Source organism: Pteropus medius, unplaced genomic scaffold, assembly GCF_902729225.1.
Source record: "Pteropus medius unplaced genomic scaffold, Ma_sr-lr_union100, whole genome shotgun sequence".
NCBI lineage: Eukaryota > Metazoa > Chordata > Mammalia > Chiroptera > Pteropodidae > Pteropus > Pteropus medius.
The window spans coordinates 53,983,366-53,996,782 of record NW_024349800.1 but is presented as its reverse complement, the minus strand read 5'-3'; the positions used below and the strand labels follow the sequence as shown (position 1 = coordinate 53,996,782).

General features: G+C 38.7%; 1 protein-coding gene across 18 annotated transcripts in view; it reads left to right on the top strand.

Moving 5' to 3' along the window:
• TDRD15 (tudor domain containing 15) overlaps positions 1-13,417 on the top strand; it is a 635,306-nt gene that overhangs the window by 8,055 nt on the left and 613,834 nt on the right. For 14 of the 18 annotated variants that reach the window (XR_005658332.1, XR_005658334.1, XR_005658333.1 and 11 more), the window contains 2 exons: positions 6,138-6,272; positions 10,008-10,132. The gene's annotated coding sequence lies outside the window, so the exon portion shown is untranslated. Of the gene's footprint in view, positions 1-481; positions 1,037-6,137; positions 6,273-10,007; positions 10,133-10,172; positions 10,673-13,417 lie in introns of those variants that run through there. The other 4 variants (XM_039887749.1, XM_039887743.1, XM_039887747.1 and 1 more) reach the window with 3 other exon arrangements.

Sequence of the window (13,417 nt, the reverse complement as noted above, 5' to 3'; positions counted from 1 at the left end):
AACTCATGCGATTCTACTGTCTCCATTCTGCAAGTATGGATACCTAGAAAGGATGATTATGATTGCGTAAGCGGGTCAAGAGAACATGAGGTTGCGTCTCTGTGACGCTGAGCGTACACACACAAGTTCCCTCTATCTGGGGAAAGAAGCTAATGTTTTATTAACAAGAGCTGCAATTGCACATTGCTTTAAGGTTGGTTAAGGGCTTTGGTATCCATTATTTCTTTTAACCCTTCTAATAACCCTATGAGTTTTATGTAATAGATCACAAATGAGGCACTTGAGGCTCCCTGGAGTTAAACGACTTTCAGGATCACCTGGCATAATAACTAGCTGAACTGGAACTCAAACTCACATGTTCTGACTTCGTAGCCCAGGTAGATTCAAAATTCTACCATTTTGAATCTCAGTGAGAGGATTGAGAAATGCAGACCTCTTAATGGCATTTTTTAATTTTATATTTTTCGAGAAATAAGGCATGAGGGTTCTGAGCCTCAGATGGCTCCCAGAGAGGATTCTCAGAGAGGCATCATGAAAACACCATCGCAACCCACTGACAGAGGGGCCGACAGGCTCAATGGCATTTGCCTTTGATAACATCCAGATTTCAGATGAAATGTACTTAGGGGAAAAGCATAGGTGTGCTGAAATACCTGTAGTTTCTGCTTTTTGAGTTCTTAAAGCAAATGCTGTTTATTGCAATTTTTCCGCCTTCCAAATGCTTTCATGCATTTTCCCCAAGCAGGTCAACGAGAAACTGGCTCAGATACCTCAGTTCTTTTTCCATATTTACCCTGCACACAATGGTCTTCGCATAATTAATCCGAATGGGTTCACACACTGCATCACACTCAGAAAATATGTTCAAGAATGAGTCAGTACAAAATGATGTCTGTCCTCTCATTCCAGGCCAGGTCTTGGGACTGGAGTCTCTTGGTGGAAAACTGGCTGACAGCACTCTCTGTCACTGGCTGACCCATAAACACAGCTAAAGGCCATCTATGTAACTTAAGCTGGACAAGTCCAATATAAAATGGTAAATTGAGGCAATTAATTCAAATCAATGTATTCCTCTTGACTCTAACACCTTTTTTACCTGGACGTTTTAGTTGAAAATGGTGATGGATGTCTGAATTATCCAGATAATTACTTCATTCTCACTTCATTAATAACAGAGCTGTGTCTCCTTGTTAGAGAGCAGATGAAGGATTTGCTCCTTTAATGAGAGAAGCTAGAACCTTCCAGAGAGGAGGGAGGTGGAGAGGTGAGGGAGTCAGATAACTCAAGCAACTTCCAAGCCCATCCCATGGATGACTGGATCTCCATCATTAGGGCAAAGCAGCAGCTGCCTTTCTTTCACCCTTCTAATATTTCCCTCCCTAAAATTCTTCCATGGAGAGAGAGAAAGCACTCCTGTGTATGGCTTCCTTTCTCCCCCGAGTCTCTCGTCTCACTCACAGCAGTTCTGTCACGTACTGGCTGTGCGATTGGGAGCATGTGCCTCTTGTGTTTCTTTATCTGTAAAAGGGGGATCATAATAGGTCATTCCTACCTGATAAGGTTTTGTGATTATTAAGTGAGTTAATAAAGTACTTGGTACAGCTATGGCACATGGCGAATAGTACATCAGTATTAGTTTAGTATCTTTGGTCTGTCAATATACCCATTCACATTCATTTCCCTTTTTTCTTCCAAATGTCTACGATCTGCAGGGCACACATAATGTCTACTTAAGACATTTTCCCAGGATGAATAAAAAGTTTTTTTCTGCTGGTTTACACTCATAAAAAAAGTAAGACCTGTAAGACTAGCCAGACTGTAAGAGCAAATATTATTACCTTGGGACAGGTACAGGAGCTGCTGGAGTCACCAGTGGTGGTGAAGGGAGATACACTGCTGTGATGAAAGACCCAAGCCTTTGAAGCAATTTGCAAATACAGTTGACCCTTGAACAATCTGGATTGCACTGCACAGGTTTACTTATATATGGACTTTTTTCAATAAATACCTGTAAATGTTTTCAAATTATAGTTGGGAATCCATGGATGCAGATGGCTGACTGTATGCATGGATTTACACCAGTTTATGTAAGGGACTTGAGCATCCAAGGATTTTGGTATCCATGGGGGGTACTGGAACAAATCTTCTTTAGATGCTAGAGACAAATACATTTTGGGTGAGTCAAAAGTTATATTCGGATTTTCGACTGTGCAGGGGTCATCGTCCCTAACTCATGTCGTTTCAGGGTTAACTGTAGTTCCTTTGGATGCCAGCTAAATGGCCAATCGACTTTCATAAAACTTACATTTTATTAAATATGTCCGGGATGTTTCCTTTACTAGGTGAAATTTATCTTTTTATTTGAAGTAGAAACACTAACTTCTCATTTTGTAGGAATCTATTTCAGCTTCGCACTGAGTACATTTCTGTTTTCAGTGAAGTTTCTGCAGAAATCTTGAAAGTTTTAAATTATCTTTCAAGTAGGTTGTTATTTTTTTATATTTACAAAAAACAAATAATTATTTTTTATGCAATTTGTAGAAATATCATCATAAGTATCATGATGAAAATTTCAATACAATTAAAATACCCATGGTTAGGCTGAAAGTTGAGTTGCCTTAGAATCTTTTGAATGCTGTGGGAGTGGATGAGGCTGCTTAGGTCTCCAGTCTCCAGTCAGGGGTGGAAAGTAAACCCTCACAGTGAAGTACGTTAGAGAGTATTCTTATGTTAAATAATTGAGAACTGGAATTCATGGTATAGTGATTTTTTAAAAAATGTAAAATAATAACCAATGTAGAATTATAGAGGGTGCGAGGAGAAGGAATAAAGAATTATAGAGTTTTGGATTATTTAGTCTTAACCCTATATTCTGGGGTGAGGTGAGAATATCCTTAGAGATTAAGATTCTTGCCCAGGATATCAAATTCATCATTGTCATCATCTTCATTATTTTCCTCCTCCTCCTCCTCCTCCTCCTCCTCCTCCCTCCTCCTCCTCCTCCTCATGACTGTATTTGGGAGAGTCACTGCCTTAAGAAGCTTTGGAATAACTGATTAGATTAGTAGAGAATTAGATATATTTTGTTATTTACTATTAATTATCGTGAAACTAGAATTTTTGAAAGTACTTCTCTATACAACAAACCACAAAATTATGAATTTGAATCCTGAATTCTTTAACATAAGAATACTCTGTCATAGACTTAACTGTGAGAGTTCTAAGAAGGACAGAAATTACTCCAACTTGGAATCGCTTGGCTGATATTTTACCCTCATATTAGGGTATAATTAGAACATAAGACATAGATAGCCACGTTATAGTCTTTATACTCCAGCTGCCTTATGAGGATCCCTAACATATTGTAGATATAATATGTATCTGTAGATATGTGTAATATATGTATACATGTAAAATGACATGTGTGCAAAGATAGTCACACAGCATCATTTTTAACAGCAGAGTTTGGAAACTTTAAATGAATATTAAATGTCCATCCCTAGGAGAATAATTTAATAAGTTATTAAACAGACATACAATGGAAAACCGCAGCTCTATATGTACATCAATATAGAATAGTTTCCGAGATAGACCTGTGTGAAAAGTAGATGAAAATAAAGGTCATAGAGTGTTATCATCTGTACAAAACTAGATATACATATGCAATATATGGTACAACATGTAGATGTATGCTCGTGTAAGTATATACCCTTTTGTTAGTCAGAGTTCTTCAGAGAAAGTAAGCCAATAGGAAATATTTATAATTTTTTTTATATCAAGTCTAAATATTACCCATTATAAAACAAATAAAATATACCTTTTAGAAAGTGGTGATGAGTAAGATGGGGATGCCATGGTCTGGAAGACTGAGAGGGAAATCCAGACGTTGCTCAGAATTTACTCTGATATTCAGGGAGACAAGAAGTAGAGGCCGATTGCTCCAAGTGAGCCCCATTGTAATCAAGCATATATCCCATAGGCTCTTTTTTGATGTAAGACAGTGTGAATTGTAGAAAAAGTTTGTAGACCTCCTAGTCATTCATACAAAGTAACTGGCACATAGTAAATGTTCAACACATTTTTATTGAATATATAAACAGAGAGGTGGAACGCTCTGCTGGGTTACAGCTGATGAAGCTCCTTTGAGCTCCAATGAGACTGCAAAGTGAAACAAGTTAACTTTCCCAGAGACTGCAAAGGCTCCAGGAAATGCTTTTGGCATCTGTGGGCTCGCTTCTTCCAAGGCCTCCCTTTCACATCTCTTCCTCTGACCTTTTGCCTGTCAGCGCATATAAACCCCCAGAGTACTTTCCTTCAAATTAAAAAGTTCCTGACCAGCTTATAGCTTGCATCGAATTACATCTCAGGGGCCAAGTAGGCAAGCTAGGCAGTACGCCTTAGAAAGACTCGAGTAATTATGATTCCAGAAATATCCAAGATATCAACAGATACAGCTATGCGAAGGTTACCATTCAAGACCAAATGTTGTCTGTGATGGCCGCTCAGATGCAAGAAGCAAAATGTACCATTATCTTTCTCTGATGTAAACACACACAATAGTTAACAATGAATGTACAGATATGTTTGTTTACTTCACTTGTCGGTAATGGTGTATCTTAAAGAAACTAGAGATATGCCCAGTTAGATGAAACATTTGCTAATTTTTGTCATCTCCCCCTACCCCACTCCAATGTACTGGAAAAATTTTATATATACATAATTTTAAACTTCAAGCGAGAATTTAATTCAACCAAAAAACTTCTATAATTGTCACATGATAAACTTCCTAGGGGTTGGGGAGTGATAAACTCCTGGAGTGAGAAGTCGGGGAAGTGAGAGATAAAGTTCTTATTTACTCGTTTCTCTGGACCCACTATGGCTTGTTCTCCTAGTATCAGTTTCTGGCTTGAAGGTGAGGGAGGCTTCTCTGAAAGGGCAATTGCAAAATGCAAGATCATCTTGGATTTGTGTGCTTTATGTTCTTTTTATGACAATTATTCGTCTTATCAGGAGTTCTTTCCTGGGCTCCACCGAGCACCCAACACTGTGCTAGCCACATGGGAAAACACATATGACGTTCTTCTTGCCCTACTAAAAAATCAAAAAACAAAACAGCAAGTAGAAGAAAATGCTGGGCTTCTGGTTTTTTTTTGTGTGTGTTTTTTTGTTTTGTTTTGCTCCCGATACAGGGTTCAAAGGTTTATTCTTTCCTTAATATCGGGTAAACAGACCAAAAGTTGAATCTGACAGTCTAAGGGGAGTAGAATGACATCACCTTACCATAATGCACCAGCTTTCCTGGGAGTAAAGTCATTGCTATTTGCCAGTGACAATCCCCCTGGAGACATCAAATCTTGCATCAAACCTTGACCTTTCTGTGATGAGAATACTGGAGTAAATATTTTTCTGGTGCTCCCTCTTTTATTCCTCCACCCTGTCAATCACAAAACCTAGTCAAGAATGCTTTCTGAATATCTCCACCTGTCCCCCCTTCTCGCCCCATACCGCCACTGATCTGGATATGTCTCCTCTGCATTTTTACGATAGCCTCCTTGAGCCCTCCAGCCATACAGCCATACAAATCAATATGTGGTTCCCTGAATATTTTAAGCTTTCTCATGACTCTCAGTCCTTGAAGATAACTTTTTCTCTGCCTGGAATGCCCTCTTCTCATTGGTTTGACAAACTTAAAAATTTTCTTTATAACCTTCCTCGATGTCCCCAGCAGATTTAATTGCTGCTCCTAATGTTATGTGTGTTTTTAATGTGTTTTCAGATATAGTAATATCTGATTGTACTGTAATTGTCCATTTGGCTTCCCATCTCTCCATTACTCTGACTATCTTATGGGCAGAGGCCATACCTTTTCATTTTCATCATCTTAATGTCAATAACACCAAAACAACTCCACTTGGATGTTCCACAAACATCTCAAATGTGACGTATTTGTTGAATGAATAAATAAATGAATGAATTTGTTGAACAAATCTTTCCCATCTTCTGTATCTTGAGTGTGGGAAGGAACTATCTTCATCACCTTGGGTGGCAAATATTTAATCACGTGTCTTGATTGGTGGAGACTCATAACTTACTAGTTCTCAACTATCATTCACAGTGTGTTCCTTCCTAAATCTCAGGTGCCCAAAAGATGTGACAAATAAGAACTGTTTTCCTTCCAAGGCAGTTTCCATCATTCCATGGAAAGATCATCTTTTGAATTAAAGCCCAGTGTTCATGGAATGCTTCCTGGATACACAGCTGGATTTGAACAGGTATTTTGAATTTGAACACAGTTGGATTTGAATTGGTATCGTAAGAGTAGTTTTCTTTTTATCTGGCATACACTTTAAAAGATTAATAAAGATGACTTCTATTGCAGAACGTTTGCAGTAAACTTTTTAAAAGTCCTTTTTGCACACGCATACATACTTCATTCGCAAATCTCAAAAAAATTGGTAAATAAAGAAGGAAAAAAATCCACATTATCTTGGTACAATAGACGGTTTTTAGCAATTTCTATCATCTGTCTCGTCAGACAAGATGGAGGGTGTTCTTCCTTTGTGTCATAAGAAATTTCTTCTGGCTCTACACTTTATAAAACATTACACTGCTCTGAGCAAAAGCACAGAGTTCAATTTTTAATTTTTTTTATGATTCAGTAATGAAATATAATTTTCACTCTGGTAAAATTCTTTGAGGTTTAGAAAAATGAAGTAGTTTAGAACTGGAAATATAAATGTCTGGTACACGGACCACTGGCTCACTTCTTCAGCAAAGAGCCTACCAATTCATACCAATGAAACATAAAACTACGTAGGGAAGACTATATTTCTCATTTCTTAGCTATCTGAAAAATGTCACTGGGCCAACTTTAATCTTCTTTCCCATTATCACCTAAATGTATATTTGAAATGCAGCATCATAAACTAAATGGATATTTTTAAATTGTCATGTTAGATTTTCACTGGTCATAAAGCTGCCTGACATAATTTTCTATTATTTTAGCAGCCAACCAAAGCTTATTTTACACAACTTTTATACAACTCTCCAAAATCAACATTACATAACTAGAATTATGTATATAGATATAGTTAACTGTTAACTTTCCCTACCCTTTATTATTTCATCAGCAATTACCCAGTTATGATAGAAATAGTCATTGATTTAGAAGATTGGAAAGAGTGAGTAGAAGACAACACATCTACATCTGAAGTTTTCATTTGTTGTCAGACCACTGCTTTCAAAAGTGAATGAATTAATGTTACTAGTATTGAGTGTCTGTAGGAAACTTATTACTTTAAATAATTAGGTGTTTTCATACAAAGAGAAAGAAACAATCTCAATTTAGATATAGAAATAAACTTCTTTAGACTTAGGAAAGCTATAAGCTAAGAAATTAGGCCAAAGTTAATCTGCTGATAAAAGTACCTGTATTTGGATTACACAATTGTGTAAAAGTTATTTATTAATTTAGAGGACAATTTCTGCAGGTAAACTTTCACCCCGGATCCTCAGAAATAAATAAAAACCGTAAAGAAAAAAGGCCTCTCCTACAACAAAAGTAAAAAGTAATAAACCAATTAAAAAAAATTTAGATTTGCTTGGATGTGAATTTTTTAAAATCAGATTGTATATACACAATGCAATCAAATAACAATTAGCCAAATGAGACTCTGCATTGCATTAAGCCAACTCAAAATGAAACATCATGGCCCACCCAGCTGGATATGATATAGCCAACTGAGTTCTTTCTCTCCATATTTTCAATAGCAGCAGTCATAGTGACAGAATCTACCATGGGGCAAGCTACACTCTTTACACTGACGACAGAAACTGGAATTGGCTGCATTGCACAACATTTTGACTACCTTTAATTTACTGTTTTTGAACATGCTACTACAGTAGCATAGAAACTGGAATACTTGCACCAGAGTTATAGAGTTTAGTGACATAAGACACTGTATTTTCAGGAAATGAGGGGTCAGCCCTTAGATCTGGTTAAAGCATTTCTAATTGTTCTTCCGTAAGGTACATATTCTCTCAAGGATGATACGCAGATCACTAGAATCTGCTGAGCACTTACTAAGATAGATGTTGGGCAGTGAACTAGATAGGAGTCAGCTTCCTTTTTATTCAGGGTTATAGGGCTATTCTTCTTAATATGAGAATATATAAAAGTTACAGTTGAGAAAATGAATTACTCTTAAAATTTGGAGACAGCAGAGTCCTGCCCTTTGATGATCTGGTAAGAGCTAGTATCCTTTTAACTCTAGAAATCTACAAATGTCCAACAAATTTTGCATAGAACTTCAAGATGTTGTGAAGTCCCTGGAACCCATCTGTGGACCCCAACAACTCCTTAGTTAAGGTGCTTACTGTGACAACTAAAGGATCAGGTTCATACTATCTTCATTTCAGTATCTCTAAACTTCCTAGCTCGGTGACTGGCCTGGAGTAAGTTTTTAGATGCTGTCAGAATAAATAATTTGCCAGGGGCTGGTGTTGGTGCTCCCATCGACAGGTTGCTCCAGGGCACCAGTAGGAAAGCTTCTAGAAACTCAGTGCTTTAGTGTCTGCCATCTTTGGAGGACTCGTGTCTTCTCACTACTGCCTCGTGTCTGTGCTTTCAGAAGTAAAAGATTCTAGAAGGCTGGGAAGGCTGGGCAGCACTGTGAGCGCTGGGTGTGGGTGGCAATTAAGGGCAAGCAACAGCAACCCCAACCTGACCACACTGGGTGCGTCGTGAGTGAGGTCACTGCTATTAGGGTGACCCCATTTTGGGATCTTTTGCCCATATTAGAATATTAGAATATCATTGTCCTTCAATAAATAGTGCAATTAACTGCTCCTGTGTCACTAAGAAACCTCTGGAGTGGGTCAGAGATTCAGTGTGCTGAGTCAGAGCCAATGGTCCGTGATAGAAAATTTGTGCTCTGAAAGAATACAGGAAATGGCTTCAAATTTAGTCCATGCTCCAACTTGGTCGTAAGTGCTGAAAAGACCAGGAATGCACCTGATAGCATGTTGGGTGCCCAGGAGGTGCTCGATGAATACCTATTACATGGAATGGTGTAATAAGACTGGCCCATAGCCATGACCTTGTTTTGATATTGTGCTTTAGGACATCTGTGTGCCAAAACCTTATACAGTGCTTAATAATCATGCCTTTTGTGAGGTATGATTATACTTCATGTATGATATCATGTTTATGATCTCTGTGAGCCGTCACTTGATGGGTTAGCCCTGAAAAAGTCTCCCAAGCTTGTAGGGCTTCTTCAGTAGACAGATAGGAGGTACTGAGATATGGACACTGGTTCTTACCTGTGCTTCAGGTTTTCTCAGAACTCAAAGCGAGAGAGAGTTCTAGAAAAGCCAATAAAAGCACCAGGCAGGAAGGTTTCTGCTTGTTTTCCCAAACAGCTGGTTTTCCTAAGGCTATAATTTGTAGGCCTGGCTTCTACCAGACCCTGAATCTGCGATCAATGATAAACTATCAAGAATATGTCCCAAACTCTGCTAAATCCAATGTGCTTGGGGAAACATAAAATACATCTGTCCTAAAGTATGTACATGTGTATATGGGAGGGTAGGTTAAGGACAGTTAAGACTGAACAGGCACTGAATAACCATCCATTGAATGAATGAATGAATGAGTATATGGATGAAAAAAGTCCAACCATGAATATACTCTATACAAATGTATTTTGTATACATAGATATGTGTACTTTTGTATATGTGTATTTGTATATTTTGTACATTTTGTATGTGTATAGGAGGCTCTTTTCCTAGATTACTTAGGAGGGGGAACGGTGACAATAACACAGTCCTGTGGGTACCTGGAAAGGAAAAAGTCAGGTGGAGAGAGGGAAGGTAAGAACGGGAAAAAAGAATGAGAGGGAAACGTGGCTGGAGGAGGAAGAAAGCCGGGCAACACTGAATGTTGATCACAATCTTCGTTAGTTCTAGAATTATCTTAATCATACCTGTTACTCTCTATGCTTTGTAGGACTCAAAGTTCATGTTTCATGTGAAGTAAAGTTTCCTGTTTACTCATTCTTCTGGAACCAGCTTTAAAAGGTGGTTAAACCATCTCCGTATTTTCTTTCGTAGCTGATATTCTTCTGAGCTGAGGTAAGGAATGGGAGGAAGCGGTGTCATGTGGCTTCCTATATCCGGTTCAGATGGAAGAGCTCACAGAGGAAGTCTTCTCTAACAGTAAATCAAACAGAACCTTCTCAGTAGGAGGAAAATAGGTGATGTCGCAATGACAGGAGTCACCTTTCAATCTCATGTTTGATAAGGTTTTGAGAAAAGGATAGCATTCTGGTCCAAAAGTTGGATCAAAAGCCTCTCCACCCATAGATTTCCCAATCCAGGACCTGTGACATTGAGTGAGAGAAAGGCCCTGGCCCCAAATGAAGCCATTAGCAAATATCTCTTTGCTCTCCTGGGAAATGTATTCTCTCACAATATCTTTCTGCATCATCACTTTGTATTGAGACAAGAGTTTAATTTTCCAAATGCCGTATACGGCGACGGAGGAGGCCAGTGGTCCTGAGGAGAGGAGAGAAGCCTGGTGTTGCCCTTGTGCGTGGGAGACTCATTAAGGTCAAGAGCACAGCTACCAGAGCCAGATTGCCTGGATCTGCCACTGGTTTTGCCACAGGCTATGTAAGTTATACAGCCTTTCTATCCCTCCGATGTGAAAGTGGAATAAAATCGTTTCATCTCATAGGAATAAATAAGAATACAGGTGATGCATTTAAAATAGCAGCTGAGTATAGCAGACATTCGGTAAGTCCCAGGTAGAAATAGGATATAAGACAAGAAATGTTCATTTGCTAAATCCAAAGTTTATTTCGGTAGTTTTTCTTTCCTTCATTTTTATAGGTACCAGTGGTTTCAAGAATCCTGAAATGATAGAACTGAAAGGAATATTGATTTTACCGATATGTGAAAAGCCCAGAGAGTTGAGCTCTCCAAGGCCACACAGCTACTTAATGGTAGAATCACGACTAGAAACCGGACTTCCTGATTCTAGATCATTCTCCACTGCACCACAATCCTTTCCTGAAGGAGGATGTCCAGGACCAAGAAAATCCTATCAGAGCAATAACAACAACCAGAACTGCAGCACCTTTCCCAAGGGCTCCCTTATCCCTCCATAGACTGCCTGAATCTGGGTCACACATTCAGCCATTCCTTCACTCGCTCGCTCGCTGATCCGGCACTGAGTTAGGCTATCCCATGAAAGTACAGAAAAGTAAAACACGGTTCTTGTTCTGAAAGGATTTCAGTTGAAACAGGAGCAGTAAGACAGATGGAGATAAAAATGATACAATAATATAATCGTTAATGTAATGTGCAAAGTATTGGAGAGGTTAGGCATCTTTTGCTGCATAACCAATCAGAAGTCCAGTAAAAGAGTTTATGATAAGGTTAGTGAATTTACGAATGACAAAAATAAATGAAACTTGGCAGTTCTGCTGTGAGTTGGGCTAGGTTTAATGTTTGCTGTAGCTGTAGATGCCAGAGGCTTCCAATTTCTGTAGCGTCTTTGTTTTTGCCTCCCCTGTCGTCTGTGGGATTTCCTCTGAACTCCACCTCAGTCTGCGTTTTGGAGCTCTTTCAGCTATAATCCGCTGTCATAGTAGAGCCTTTTTGGTGTGGTGGGGTGTTGGGGAGGGAAAGTGTTCTATAATTTTATGGTTAAATCTCACTGTTTTAGTAGGCCTGGGTCCCCAGGATGTGACCTGACACATGGTTCTTAGACCCATCCCCACTTAGGTAAGACAGGAAGGGTAGAGGGGGCTGGAGGCAGGGCAAGGCACATCTCACAGGCGGATAAGGCTCTGGTAAATTCTTTCCCCTGGAGAACAGGGCTTTGTTACGGAGGATGCTCTGGACTTACCTCCTGCTTGATACTGAAGATTATATACAGACATGAATTTAGATTTCTAAGAGATCTTTCCAAGGAAAAACACACGTATTTTTCATAATTATGTTTAATTCGATATGAATATATATATTCATTTTTTTTTATAGCTGAAGTATGATTTACTGTTAAATGAATAGATCTTAAATGCACAGTTTGGTAAGTTTTGACAAATGCATAACGCTAACCTCTATGAAGCTATGGAATATTTCCATTACTCCAGAAAGTTCCATGGTGACTCTCCCACTCAGTTTCCTTCTTCAGATTACATTTATCTGACTTCTATCATCAAAGATTAGTTTTGCCTGTTTTGGACCTTTGTATTAATGGAAACACAGTAGTTCCTCTTGTGTCTGGCTTCTTTTGCTTAGCATAATAAGGTTTCAAGTTAGAATTTGGGGGTTAATGTAAGTCGTCCTAATAGAAAATTCTCATGATCACTAAGATGATTGCATACAGACCAAAAAGAAGGCCACCATACAAAAGATCCCTGGAGTGTTTCCACCCCTGGATACTCAGCCAAGAAAGCTGAAGACGCATTGTAGTTAAGCGTTATAGGAACTGTCCTGTGACCAAAGCTCGATTGTTTTTGCGACCCCATCAGCCCTACACCCTCCTGAACTCCTTATTGTCTCTGAAATGTGTCAGCGAGGAAACAGTTCCTTTCTATACCTCTGAGAGGGACAGTAAACGGTAGGATGATGCTGTTCTTGCATTGAGGCCTAAGAAGAAAACCCTGAAATATATTCTCTAGGAAGAGATATGTGATCATACAGTGAGATGTCAGCTGCCTTCAAGCCAAGAGAAGGGGCCTTAGAATGAAAGCACCTTGCTGGCATGTTAATCTTGGACTTCTTAGCCTCTAGCACTGCGAGAAATAAACTGCTGTTTAAGCCAGCCAGTCTACAGTATTTTGTGATGGCAGCCTGAGCTGACTACCAAGAGGTGATCTTTATTAAGTATTAACTATGTGCTAGGCACTGTGTCACATTTAATTTTTGAAATAAAACTTGGAGGTAGGTGTTAGTATCTCCATTTTGCCAGGAAAGAAAATAATGCTCAGCATCACAGAGTTAGTAAGTGATGGAAGATATTTTCAAATTTCCTGACCTTGATAAGTAACCCTCAATCCTTTTTAAATTACTGATAGGTCTATCTCATTGTATAATATCTTGATCTCATCACTTCATTTTTTGAGCTAATTGTTTAACATTAGTCGGAAATGGGGACAGATTCTGAAACTGGTCAAAATACTGGCTTTGATGCTCCCATATTATCATTTTCAGATCTACATTATTTTTAATGGTCGCATTTTATACTATTGCATGGATTTACCTCTTACATGTACCGTATTTATTGAACCACCCCCCATGAAGCACATTTATGTTGCGTCAAGTCTTTTGCTATTAAAACAAAACAAAATAAACAAAACAAACAACAATGATGTTGCAATCAACTGCTAGTATACTTATCTTTGTGGC